At 39.3% G+C, this 14,527-nt stretch overlaps 1 long non-coding RNA gene across 2 annotated transcripts; it reads right to left on the bottom strand.

The window, feature by feature from the left end:
- Positions 1–1,731: 1,731 nt before the first annotated feature.
- Positions 1,732–8,003, bottom strand: LOC142254578 (uncharacterized). Of its 2 annotated transcripts, none has more exons than XR_012727262.1 (2): positions 7,377–8,003; positions 1,732–4,477 (listed from the first exon to the last, which is right to left on the bottom strand). It is a non-coding gene; the product is annotated as an uncharacterized LOC142254578 (long non-coding RNA). The 2 variants fall into 2 exon arrangements; XR_012727263.1 differs by having other exon boundaries at positions 1,732–3,423.
- Between the last annotated feature and the right edge of the window lie 6,524 nt (positions 8,004–14,527).

The raw sequence follows: 14,527 nt of genomic DNA, 5'->3' as shown, positions 1-14,527 counted from the left end.
CGACATTGACACCATTGGATAATATTTGAGCTAACTCCGGATCCTGTTGGAGAAGGGGAATATAGCGTAAAAAAACTTTTTTTATTTCAGAAAAATCAACGCTGTAAGGAGTAGAGAAGACAATGCGGCAGTTTTTTTCATCAGATTTGACTTTGTCAGAGAGTAGATCATTGCGGGTTCTTTCTCCAGCGGTTTTTTCAGCACGAGAGAGGATCTTATTCTTATAACCTCTGTATTGTAGACGCTTCTTCATAGTTTCCAATTCCAGGGAGTAGGCAGTATCTGTAGAGCAAAGCCGGCGTGCTCTGAGGAATTCGCCAAGGGGTAGATTATTTATGGTATGTCTAGCATGATTGCTATTTGCATGCAAGATAGTGTTCCCACTAAGCGGTTTTCTATATAAAGAAGTATTAATGGAACCTGTTTCGGGGTCACCGGTAAGATATACATCCAAAAAGGGGGTAGAATTTCCAGAAAACATTACAGTAAAGCTCAAATTCATGTGGTTTGAATTCAAATAAGAAATAAAATTATCTGATAGGTTTGTGATGGGTGCGTTTTTCTTGCGTTTCCAGATCATTATGAGATCGTCTATGTATCTCGCGTACCAAAAAATTTGATCCAAAAAGGGATTGTCAGGTGTATGTATGTATATGGCTTCCCAGGAAACCATGTATAAATTAGCTAGAACGCAAGAAAAACTAGCACCCATAGGGCATCCATTAACTTGTAAAAAGAACTGTTGGTTAAAGCTGAAAAAATTATGTTTCAAAAGAAACTCACAGATCAAAATGACATAATCTTTGTGTATGTCACTCATATTGGTCAATCGATTTAAATGGTAAGATAAGGAATTAAGAGCTGATTTATGTGGAATGCATGAATATAATGATGCAACATCACTTGTGACCCAGAAAAGGTTGTCAGTCCAGGTAAGGGCAGGAAGAATTTGTAACAAATGTTTAGAATCCCTGATGTAGCCAGCTGAATCTTTTACAAGAGGCTGTAAGATGTTATCTAGCCAATCTGAGGTCCGACTTGTGAGAGAATTGGTGCTGGCTACAATAGGTCGTAGTGGTGGTGGAAAGAGACCCTTGTGGGTTTTGGGAAGTCCTTGAAAGATTGGACACACAGGAACATCATTAATCAGGAAATCACGGGTTGATTTATCAAAAATACCCAAAGACAATCCTTGGTCAAGAATGGTATTTAATTTCCTGGAAAAGGCTTCTGTAGGATCAGATGTGAGCCGCTTATAAGTGGTAGGATCCTCCAACATGTGCATAATTTCTCTCTCATACAGCGAACTGTCGAGAATGACCACTGAGCCACCCTTATCGGCTGCTCTTATGGTAATATAAGGGTTTTTACTCAAATCCTTAAGAGCTTTGCACTCATGGGTGGTAAGATTGTTGGACGATGCAGAACTGGAGGAAAGAATATTTTTTATTTCGGTTTCCATTAGATCCTGGTATGTGTCCATGATGGGAACACGTGAAGCCACTGGATAAAAATCCTTATTCGTTGTTTTAAACGGAGAAATGTGAAGTTCAGGACTATTGGAGTTGTCCATTTCAGACAGGATTTTTGTGGAGATATTGTCAAGGGAGGAATTTTGGGTCAAGACTGCTAATGGAGTCTTCATTTAGGATCCAGAGACGGTGCCCCATTAATGCTGTATACCAGTGCCGATATATATCAATGTATATAAGACAAAGAACACAGACATGCTCTCTTTTCAGCCAGCATCACCAACTGACTTGGTTTTAATGAGATAGATCCAATTATACAGTAAGTAAGCCTAAATAACCTTGAAACTAACGAAGGAGTGCATTCACTCCCCAATTTCTCACATCACTCCTGCCCTCCCGTACATTCCTTTTGTGTGAACATTACTGATAAGAGTTTATAGCTTCACATCTGGCTTCATCATCTTTAGTTAACTCCTTCATGATTATACAACTTTGAATTATACTATAGGTCTGTGCAATTGCTACACAGACAGACAGATAATTTTGCATCTACATCTACATTTTGATTTAGTTATATACACAGATATTCTTATTACGTTTAAATAAACATACTACAGCTCAGGTGACCTCCACAGTCCCCCCTTTAATAAAATATCTGTGAATATTATTAACCTTAAATTTAAAAATTTTCCCCATTTAGATATATTTTATTATTTGGGACTTATTTGTGACCTATTGCCCTTGGGACTTTAATTATATCTATATCTATATATGCGGGCTTTTCATGAAATCGGTTGTTTAATTTAACACTATAGGCTTTTTTTTGCTCCCCCCCTTAAGTACTTATTTTTATTTATTAAATATAACTCTATGATTTATAGGGGCTATTAGAATTGGCGTTATTACTCTTATTAGGGCACATTATCCTGATTAGGAAAAATTGAATCTAAACCTTATTTAAAAATTAGCACATAATTAAAAAAACAAAAAACAAAAGGACATTTGGAAATTGTCCATGGTTCTTCTTTCTGGATATTAAACAAAAAGGAGGATGCTTAGTCAGTGCTAGTCCACTTAGGGCCACTTTGTGAACCTGGATAATCTGCTCTTGATAAAAAAAACAACAAAACATGATGAGGCTTCATGTGAACAGTTTGTGGCCCAGACTTGGAAAAACCTTCTGGAATAATGGGTTGAATAGCAGCCGCTTTCTGCTTCGGTTGTGTTGGGTCCATTGGTTTTTGAGATGTGACGTCAAGTCGCGTGTCACTGCCAGTGCTCCGCAGACTAGGCCGGAGAGACATCAGCCTGATGGGATAGGCTCTTCCAAAACTTTTCCTGAAATGAGATTTTCCATATCTAGCATTTTGTATTAAGGAAAATTACTGAAATTAGTAGGAAACAAAAACATTTGTAATGGTTAGATTACATTAACCAAACCACATTTTTGGGTCTATGAAATGGCTGAATTAAGTATTTTCGACTACTCAATTCGTACCTTCAACAGTCCTCCCCTTGACTTATTTCTGCCATTTCCAAATACTAAGGGTACCGTGTTCCCTTAGGAAAAGAGGAAGAAAGATCTGTTGGGAAATCCTGCCTGACTGAACGTTGAGGCATGGGTGGAGAGGGGAATGGGATTTCTTCACCGGTTTGAGACCAAGGACCCCTAGGCGAGTCCTCACCCTTTGTAGTTGGACTTTCCCATGTCTCAAGGTTCTCTAAGTCCTCTCTTCTGTTTCGGCAATGATGGTTTGGGACTGTACAGGTTTTTTGTAAAGGATAAATATAAGCAGGACGGTCAGTGCAGCTTCTGTGGATCGACCCTTCTGCAATGCGGGGCGTGAATCTATGTTGTCCTGCCGTTGAGCTTTATCGAAATTTCTGTGTCCTTTTAGGATTAATCAGTCTCCGGACCGAAAACCATATACTACTAACTCTGATTTAGGATCTGGAATTAGAAAATACACTTGTTTATTTCTCTAATTAGTCAATCATATGAAAATTATACGTGGTTTGCGCTAGACCAAAGAAAAACATTTTACATTGGAACCTGTTTATTACTAAAGAGAAACACAACACACACTAAAGAGAAACAAAACACGCATTGATTTACAACTTATCAGTTTGGGTTTTTTTTTTTTTTTTACATACCACTTGCATTATGTGGATTTTCAGCAATAACGTCGTTTTCTGCACTGGAAAGCTTCTGACCAGACCTGGAAAGAAATCTACACAACACGCACAGACTTGCATACAACGTGCTCATGATAAACATCTATAATTAGTTTGCAGTCTCTAAGAATGGGTAGAGCAGGTGCAGGGTGTTTCTACGGACTCTTTACAGTTTTTCCTCATTGTTTTAAGAACATGTTTCACAAGACCGGGTGAGTTTGTCTACCTGGGTACTGAACCCTGGCGTCACCAAAGCGCACACTGATATCCAACTTTCACAGATGTTAGTCCATGTTACTTGGGCCATCATTAAGAAGAGATCTCATGGCAGAGAAAGCTTACCACCCTTCATCCACAGACCTTCCTCAGTCAGCCGGCTCCCTGCGTCTCGCACTCCACTCCTTATTGGTTCACTTGATCCTGTAGGGATTTAAGAACACAAGGAGTGACAGAAGTCACTGACGTGACCGGTGTCACCGAGGCATGGTCTTTATGCATGGTAAAGGACTCCTCAACTCTAGGCCCGTTCACTGCTTCTTGGTCAGCTGCACCTATACGGGGATCTCCATCCGATTCCATCAGCTCAGATCTAGACTTTCTTTTCGGCGTACCTAGCTTATTTGACAACAGGAAAGATCTACATCCTACATACATTTTGACTATCTTACCTACCTCTGCTCCACCCATCTAGAGAGGCACTTACGTCACTTCCTTCTGTACCGATAGGAGGGGAGGGAGTGGCCTAAATTTAGATTACCTCATGTTGTGTGAACTGTAGCATATCCAGTGCAGAATCGACCACCATCTTGTTCCATCTATAAAAACAAAGACTAAAAGAAATATAGATTAGATCATTCCTATAACAGACATATATTCCTACATTCATAATAATCCAATAAACATGACATAACTGTTGCAAAAAAAAGGCCAGCTTTAAAGCCTGCTTTAAAGCCTATCCAATATGTCTACTGCTGGAAAAATACAATAGATATCTACTTCCTCCCTTTTTATATACTACTTTGGCAAAATATATAGATCTATAACAGTAAACAATAAGATTAACCAACAAATAAATATAACTTATACTCTACTGGGAAATTTTGAAACCTTACAACAGGGTTCATAGATATTCTATATCTACAAAAAAAAAAGGAAAACAATCAATATTGGCAGTTTGTATGCAAAAATAATAAACAAAAACGTAACCATAAAAACGAAAACCTAATTTGTATATTTTAAAAATATACTTTTCCCTGCAAAATTAATTTAATTATTTAAATAGCAGCAGAATACTATTGATAATCTCCTATGAAATTTTGAACTCTAAAGATTAAACAAAATCCACTCCACCAGCCGGAAAAAGCACTGGTTAGTACATAAGACAGAAACAGCTTTGTAAATCTGCTGAAGCTACCTTTTTCCTTTTTTTTTTTTTTTTTACTTTTCTCTACTTCCTTATTTTTTTTCTTTTTTTTCTGCTCTCTACAACTTGTGACTAGCAGCAGCTTACTGATAATACTCCCACACATCCCTGCACTGACTTATGCCCCCCCTGACTCCTTCAGGATGCGCGATGTTAGAACAGCTGGTGGGAAAAACAGATACAAGAAAAAAAACCATGGGCAGAACTTTCACTATAGAAATATATAAAATATATTTCTGTACCGTGTCAGCCAGCAGAAACAAAGGTACTACAGAAACATATATTATAGAAACCTTAAGATCTTAAGATTGATGGAGTGGAATGGAGAACATCATTAAAGCGGGTAGCTTGGGATTGGAAATCACTGCAACAAAAACAAGCAGTCCGGGGCTCCCCCCTCTGTCATTAGGGAAGGTTGGGGCAGACTCCTGGGTGCAGCCGGACTGTGGGCAGTATCTTGGAAAATCTCCTAAAACTGATTTAAAGGGATACTATGATACTCTGGGAAAAGGCACACCTGGCTTCAGGTAGATCATTACTGAATCTACAGGGAACACCTTTATTGTAAATTTATGTGTTGCAGGTTTTGGTTACGGTTTTGAGGGTACCTGGCCAAACACTGAGATTTGGAGGTGTGACACTTTCTTTGATAGTGACTAAACTGACCACAACGCCAACAATTCTGTTGCTGGCTCTGCTGGTTTTGTTGATTGGGAGCTACGTATACGGGGTTTGGACTTTGTTGGGGCATGGGCTGTGGCGGGGGCTGCACCGGCACATTTGTATACACAAATTGATCTTGAGCCCATCTTTTTAAAGCGGCACAATACTGTTGTCCACTTTAAAAAAATAGTGTCATCAGTGCCTGGGTGCATTGGGAGATGGGGCTCCATTAAGAGCCAAAAACTGTCTCCTGCTTTTACTTTGGTGAGATTAACAAGGTCCTTCCGGGCAGCTGAGTATAACTGATGGACCTGTAGCATCTTCCTATAAAATCGCATAGGGTTAATGCTGGGATCTGGCAGGCAGGGGATTAATGCCGCTGACTGGGTGGGGTTGAAAGGGACATATTTAAATGAGGGCTGTTCCTCGTCAGGTTCGGGGTAAGGCTCACTATGTGTCCTAAGGAAAAAAGGGGGATCCAAGGGGAGGGAATTGATAATTGGGGAGTGTGACGGCAGACTGGCCGGTATGGGGAGAGACGGCATTGCAGGTATGGGAGGGAAAAGGGGTATGGGTGTGGAAAGAGTTAAGGGATGCTGTCTAGTGACTGCAGCATCTGTGAATATCTCCGGGACGGGGGAATAGAATGGGGATCAGGTTGTGGGGCAGCAACAAAACAACCTATCGGAGGACCCTCAGATCTGTCCTCAGACTCGGGTAACATATAGTAAAACACAACATCCCCTTGCTCATCTTCATCTTCAATCTCAATATATCTTTCTGATAGCAATGCCTGCGATATTCTGCCAAACAATTCTGCATCATTCAACAATCTCCTGTCTTTTAACTTGCCCTTTTTTGCTTTCAATGCTGTTGCCCATAGTGACGGTTGTAACCGACCTCCTTTTGGTAATTCTAACATTTTAAAAATCTCCAAGGCACAACATACAGCTTTCTTCCCTTCTCTCTGCAACTAGCTCTAACACAGTCTGTGAACCTTCAGGCCTCTCAACTTTCTGTCTCCTCTGTCTGAACATTTTTGCTATGTTGGTGGTGTCTGGATTACACTAATATGACTATGCGGTGAACGTTAGAGTCCGGCCGGCACCTAAGGCTACACCTCTATACTAGCTGGCAACTCCTCAGCTATATAGTAATAAGGGTATCCCGTGATATGGAGGAGGGGTACAAAATGTATTCCCTCCGGACTTGATCAGCTGCACCAAAATTAATGTCCTAATCCCTATCTTCAGCCACGGGAACCCCCTAATAAGGGTATCTCGTGATATGGAGGAGGGGTACAAAAGGTATTCCCTCCGGACTTGGTCAACTGTATCAAAATTAATATCCTAATCCCTATCTTCAGCCACGGGAACCCCCCCGCGTCTTTAATTACAGACCGGGTCAGTCTAACTAGCTATATCCAGCCACCACCGTCTTTCCTGCCCTAACAACCGTTCTCTGGATCCCATGTGACACTCGATCCACACCTCAGGGCTGGGATCGTGCTCTGAGCTCCAGCGGGCAACACCCCTGAGTCACAATCAGGTACCTTTTAACACCGATATGGACACACAGCCCGTCACTCCCTCCTCTCCAAAACCAACCACAACGGTAGTGAATACACAGTATGTAACACTTACCCGTGGGGTCGGAGGTGATCAGCCTGGTTGGAGCGGAGGGAGGTCTCAGTCCGTGACATCCAAACGATCGGTATTTGCAGGTCGGTATTGCGTCCTTGAAGGAGCTCCACGTTGAGTGCGCCAAACTGTCAAGGGAGGAATTTTGGGTCAAGACTGCTAATGGAGTCTTCATTTAGGATCCAGAGACGGTGCCCCATTAATGCTGTATACCAGTGCCGATATATATCAATGTATATAAGACAAAGAACACAGACATGCTCTCTTTTCAGCCAGCATCACCAACTGACTTGGTTTTAATGAGATAGATCCAATTATACAGTAAGTAAGCCTAAATAACCTTGAAACTAACGAAGGAGTGCATTCACTCCCCAATTTCTCACATCACTCCTGCCCTCCCGTACATTCCTTTTGTGTGAACATTACTGATAAGAGTTTATAGCTTCACATCTGGCTTCATCATCTTTAGTTAACTCCTTCATGATTATACAACTTTGAATTATACTATAGGTCTGTGCAATTGCTACACAGACAGACAGATAATTTTGCATCTACATCTACATTTTGATTTAGTTATATACACAGATATTCTTATTACGTTTAAATAAACATACTACAGCTCAGGTGACCTCCACAATATGTTCCCTGAGACTCATATGTAATGGAAAGGAGGATACTTCAGTGGCGGCACTGGAGGTGGAAGCAGTATCAGCACGGCTCTGTTCAGATGAAAGAAAATGTTTTTTAACCGTAAGGTTTCTGATAAATATGTTAATGTCCTTAATGGTCTGAAACAAATCGGCCCGGGATGTAGGGGCAAAATTCAGACCCTTTTTAAGAACCTGTAATTGAGCAGAGCTGATAGAACATGCAGATAGATTTATAACGGAAAACTCAGCATGATTGGATGTACTTAATACCTCTGATGCCGGTTTCTGTTGGTGCGTCGAGGAGTGAATTTTACCGCACCTCTGTTGCTTCCTTCCTCCTCGATGGCCATTCCGTTTTTTGACTTCTTGGGAATCGCACCTTCAGCAATATTTGAACTTCTATCTGAATCCAATGAACTGCCACTTCCACCTGTGGTATCCAGGTCGGTTGAAGTGAATATTACATTATAAAAGGATAAGGCTGCACATCAAACTTAGATAATGGTATAATGCCTCAAGCATATGGACAAATATTGGAATATACAATGAAAAATGCTACTTGCTAATTTGAACATGTGAATAATGAATTGCATACCTGCCATGAATATTAGGAAAAAGGAGATATTTAGCAATCGCATTGATCAATGTAACTGAGCCCCAAGGCCTCGTCAAGGCATATCTCTATATTGGGGTCCCTAGCTCTGTGACCCTAACTGTGTGTCATCTCATTGCAATTAAAAACTGCTATGGGTGGAGAGGGGTAACTAAGGACTTTCTTATATAGGAGATGGAAAAAACATGGCCGAAAGGGGCGGAGCTGTGTTCACATTCAGAAAAAAACTACATATAACTGAATAGGATAACTGAAGTGAGCACTAATATATATATAGAGTGCAAGCCAAAAAAATACATACATTATAAAAGGATAAGGCTGCACATCAAACTTAGATAATGGTATAATGCCTCAAGCATATGGACAAATATTGGAATATACAATGAAAAATGCTACTTGCTAATTTGAACATGTGAATAATGAATTGCATACCTGCCATGAATATTAGGAAAAAGGAGATATTTAGCAATCGCATTGATCAATGTAACTGAGCCCCAAGGCCTCGTCAAGGCATATCTCTATATTGGGGTCCCTAGCTCTGTGACCCTAACTGTGTGTCATCTCATTGCAATTAAAAACTGCTATGGGTGGAGAGGGGTAACTAAGGACTTTCTTATATAGGAGATGGAAAAAACATGGCCGAAAGGGGCGGAGCTGTGTTCACATTCAGAAAAAAACTACATATAACTGAATAGGATAACTGAAGTGAGCACTAATATATATATAGAGTGCAAGCCAAAAAATACATACATTATAAAAGGATAAGGCTGCACATCAAACTTAGATAATGGTATAATGCCTCAAGCATATGGACAAATATTGGAATATACAATGAAAAATGCTACTTGCTAATTTGAACATGTGAATAATGAATTGCATACCTGCCATGAATATTAGGAAAAAGGAGATATTTAGCAATCGCATTGATCAATGTAACTGAGCCCCAAGGCCTCGTCAAGGCATATCTCTATATTGGGGTCCCTAGCTCTGTGACCCTAACTGTGTGTCATCTCATTGCAATTAAAAACTGCTATGGGTGGAGAGGGGTAACTAAGGACTTTCTTATATAGGAGATGGAAAAAACATGGCCATTTTCTATATAAAGAAGTATCAACCGCAGACTGGAGGACCTTACATGGGTGAGCTGAATACTTTTTTTCTCTACTTTCCCTGTTTTTGGCGTTTTTTATTCGCGCCCACCCTTGAATTTGTTCTAACATATACTGGATTTATAATGCTACGAAACGCTTTAATATATATCTCCAGCTATGCACATACAACTATAAGAATCTAACATATATAAGAGTTTTTCTACTATTTTGGTCACAAATCATACCTGACGCCTGCCAAACATCAGCATTTTTTTCTCATCAAGCATATATATACATATATATATTTTTTACAAAGAGCAAGTTATGGATATCTCATCATTTGACAATGAGGAGAGGCGAAAAAAACTTGAATCCATTTTTTCTGATAATATTGTGGACACACCTGATTTTCCTCTTGGCTCAGAAAAAACTTAGACCTTTTGGGACCTTGAAAAAGCGTTCACACAGAGACTCAGGACCTGGTGGGACTCAGCCACTCTCAAAAAGTACATTGAAAAATCCATGATCCCACGTGGCTTAAGAATAAAGAAGTTCCCCACCTTTATATTCCACCAAGATTTTCAGACAGAGTGGAATAATATTCTTACCACCTGTTCACTCAACCTCATGAATCTCATCATCAAGGAGGAGGAAGAAAGACTAAAATCTTTTGACATACAAATTAATGAAATTCAAGATTTCTTGAACAAAAATTATGATGCAGTGGATTATAAAAAACTCCATGATAAATTCCTCATTAATATCCATAGAATTGAAGATAATCTCATTCAATACAAACAAAGAAAGTATAAGAGGGATACTAATGATTACAGTACCAACCAAGTTTATTCTTGGAATACGTCAAAAAGATCCATCTTGAAATACCGCAAGGATTATAATCCTAAGGAAAAGTCTGTAATATTCACTTCAACCGACCTGGATACCACAGGTGGAAGTGGCAGTTCATTGGATTCAGATAGAAGTTCAAATATTGCTGAAGGTGCGATTCCCAAGAAGTCAAAAAACGGAATGGCCATCGAGGAGGAAGGAAGCACCAGAGGTGCGGTAAAATTCACTCCTCGATGCACCAACAGAAACCGGCATCAGAGGTATTAAGTACATCCAATCATGCTGAGTTTTCCGTTATAAATCTATCTGCATGTTCTATCAGCTCTGCTCAATTACAGGTTCTTAAAAAGGGTCTGAATTTTGCCCCTACATCCCGGGCCGATTTGTTTCAGACCATTAAGGACATTAACATATTTATCAGAAACCTTACAGTTAAAAAACATTTTCTTTCATCTGAACAGAGCCGTGCTGATACTGCTTCCACCTCCAGTGCCGCCACTGAAGTATCCTCCTTTCCATTACATATGAGTCTCAGGGAACATATCTCCACAAAAATCCTGTCTGAAATGGACAACTCCAATAGTCCTGAACTTCACATTTCTCCGTTTAAAACAACGAATAAGGATTTTTATCCAGTGGCTTCACGTGTTCCCATCATGGACACATACCAGGATCTAATGGAAACCGAAATAAAAAATATTCTTTCCTCCAGTTCTGCATCGTCCAACAATCTTACCACCCATGAGTGCAAAGCTCTTAAGGATTTGAGTAAAAACCCTTATATTACCATAAGAGCAGCCGATAAGGGTGGCTCAGTGGTCATTCTCGACAGTTCGCTGTATGAGAGAGAAATTATGCACATGTTGGAGGATCCTACCACTTATAAGCGGCTCACATCTGATCCTACAGAAGCCTTTTCCAGGAAATTAAATACCATTCTTGACCAAGGATTGTCTTTGGGTATTTTTGATAAATCAACCTGTGATTTCCTGATTAATTGATGTTCCTGTGTGTCCAATCTTTCAAGGACTTCCCAAAACCCACAAGGGTCTCTTTCCACCACCACTACGACCTATTGTAGCCAGCACCAATTCTCTCACAAGTCGGACCTCAGATTGGCTAGATAACATCTTACAGCCTCTTGTAAAAGATTCAGCTGGCTACATCAGGGATACTAAACATTTGTTACAAATTCTTCCTGCCCTTACCTGGACTGACAACCTTTTCTGGGTCACAAGTGATGTTGCATCATTATATTCATGCATTCCACATAAATCAGCTCTTAATTCCTTATCTCACCATTTAAATCGATTGACCAATATGAGTGACATACACAAAGATTATGTCATTTTGATCTGTGAGTTTCTTTTGATTGAAACATAATTTTTTCAGCTTTAACCAACAGTTCTTTTTACAAGTTAATGGATGCCCTATGGGTGCTAGTTTTTCTTGCGTTCTAGCTAATTTATACATGGTTTCCTGGGAAGCCATATACATACATACACCTGACAATCCCTTTTTGGATCAAATTTTTTGGTACGCGAGATACATAGACGATCTCATAATGATCTGGAAACGCAAGAAAAACGCACCCATCACAAACCTATCAGATAATTTTCTTTCTTATTTGAATTCAAACCACATGAATTTGAGCTTTACTGTAATGTTTTCTGGAAATTCTACCCCCTTTTTGGATGTATATCTTACCGGTGACCCCGAAACAGGTTCCATTAATACTTCTTTATATAGAAAACCGCTTAGTGGGAACACTATCTTGCATGCAAATAGCAATCATGCTAGACATACCATAAATAATCTACCCCTTGGCGAATTCCTCAGAGCACGCCGGCTTTGCTCTACAGATACTGCCTACTCCCTGGAATTGGAAACTATGAAGAAGCGTCTACAATACAGAGGTTATAAGAATAAGATCCTCTCTCGTGCTGAAAAAACCGCTGGAGAAAGAACCCGCAATGATCTACTCTCTAACAAAGTCAAATCTGATGAAAAAAACTGCCGCATTGTCTTCTCTACTCCTTACAGCGTTGATTTTTCTGAAATAAAAAAAGTTTTTTTACGCTATATTCCCCTTCTCCAACAGGATCCGGAGTTAGCTCAAATATTATCCAATGGTGTCAATGTCGTGGCCAGGAAGGCCAAAACCATAGGCAATATTATATCTCCTAGTCTTTTCATTTCTCAAAATAAAACAGAGACCTGGCTTAGTACAAAAGGCTCCCACAAGTGCGCTTTGCCACGATGCGGACTTTGTAAATTTATGAGAAAAACGCTGTCTTTTCCAGTGGGTGACATTTCCTATAACATTTCCACTTTCATAAATTGCTCTACTACATATGTTATATATAAGGCCTCTTGTACCATATGCTCGAAGGACTACATAGGCTGCACTTCCAGGCCTCTCAGAAAAAGTATATCCGAGCATACCCACATCCCACTCCCAACTCTTTCTTCGAATCCGCCGAAATATAAAAGATCTATTTCAGGTCTCACCAGACATTTTCTTGACCTTCACAACGGTGATTTTTCCACTATGAACATTGTAGGCATCGAGCAAGTCAAAAAACCTCTAAGAGAAGGCGATTGGTTTCGTGAACTTCTCTACACCGAGGCCAAATGGATATTACGGCTCGATACCCGGCATCCAAAGGGACTTAATTATCGTTCCGATCTACGCTATGTCATATGATTATTATATATATATATGAAATATAATCATAGGTTGTTTTTGTTTTGTTTTTTTTTGTTTGTTTGGTTTTTCTTTTTGTTTTTGTTTTTTAACCTCACCTCCAATATCAATGGCTATATGAACATTTTGTGTGATAGATATATACTGAGGAAACAATCAGAAGATATGAATATTAACACAAAAGGATAATATGAATTTATTGGAGAATTACTCATATCTCAGAGTAGGATATAAATCTCATTAATAATTCTCATAACTGAATTCCTGGCTATCCTATGTTTTATATGTTTCTTCCATCGTACACATGTGTACACACTGCACACATGTGTACATAGAGCTCATATAGCTACACATACAAAATATAGAAATAAAAATAAAAACTAAAATAAAAATATTATAATTTTTTTTTTTTTTTCTTCATATGTCTATAATATATAAAATCCTATACTGGAGACGATATAATATCTAGTCCACATACATGTATTTCTATTTCTATCTATCTTTTTCTTTGCCCTGCACCCACAGAGCACATGCATTTATATGCATGTGTACACATACCATCTATATAAGATATATCCACTTATTATAATATCTGCATGAACATCTTTTCATAGACCAATGAAATAATCTTTTTGTTTCCTTAGTGAAATAATTGCTATACGAAATATATGGGTGGGTGGAATGGTGCACATATACACATGTATGCTTGCATTGACCTTATTTTGAGGTCTTTTTGTAATGTAAGAATTGTTTTTCATTGAATTCCCCAGTAGATATACATACACATATGGGGTTAAGAGAATCCAATGATATACCAACCCTCTTACTAATTTGCATGTTTTCGGGTGGACTCCCTTCCTGTTTTCCATCTTGCTCTTGTATTTCATTGCTTCTTAAGGTGCTATATATATCTCTTGCCTCCCATCCTACATGGCTTATGATTAAGGACTGTTTTTAAATTCCCCTTTTGTGTCCGAAATGCGTCAAGCCGCACGGCAAGTCGCATGGCGATTTTGGATGATTTGTGACCCTTTTCTTTATTTTTAAACTTTTCAAATAAAGCATGAAGATTTTTATTCATCCATATTGGTGCTGAGGGAAAGAGCCTTTTCCCACTCACCACAAAACATTACCATCCCATGCTTGTATCTTTGTCCCCCCTTGGATATAGTTCTCCAAATACTATAATGGCCCTGTTACGGTTGCTGTGGCACTGGAGACTATGTTCGGATTTCTTGCTACTG

The sequence above is a fragment of the Anomaloglossus baeobatrachus genome, chromosome 10, assembly GCF_048569485.1.
Source record: "Anomaloglossus baeobatrachus isolate aAnoBae1 chromosome 10, aAnoBae1.hap1, whole genome shotgun sequence".
Lineage (NCBI taxonomy): Eukaryota > Metazoa > Chordata > Amphibia > Anura > Aromobatidae > Anomaloglossus > Anomaloglossus baeobatrachus.
This window is presented reverse-complemented; position numbering and strand designations above follow the sequence as displayed.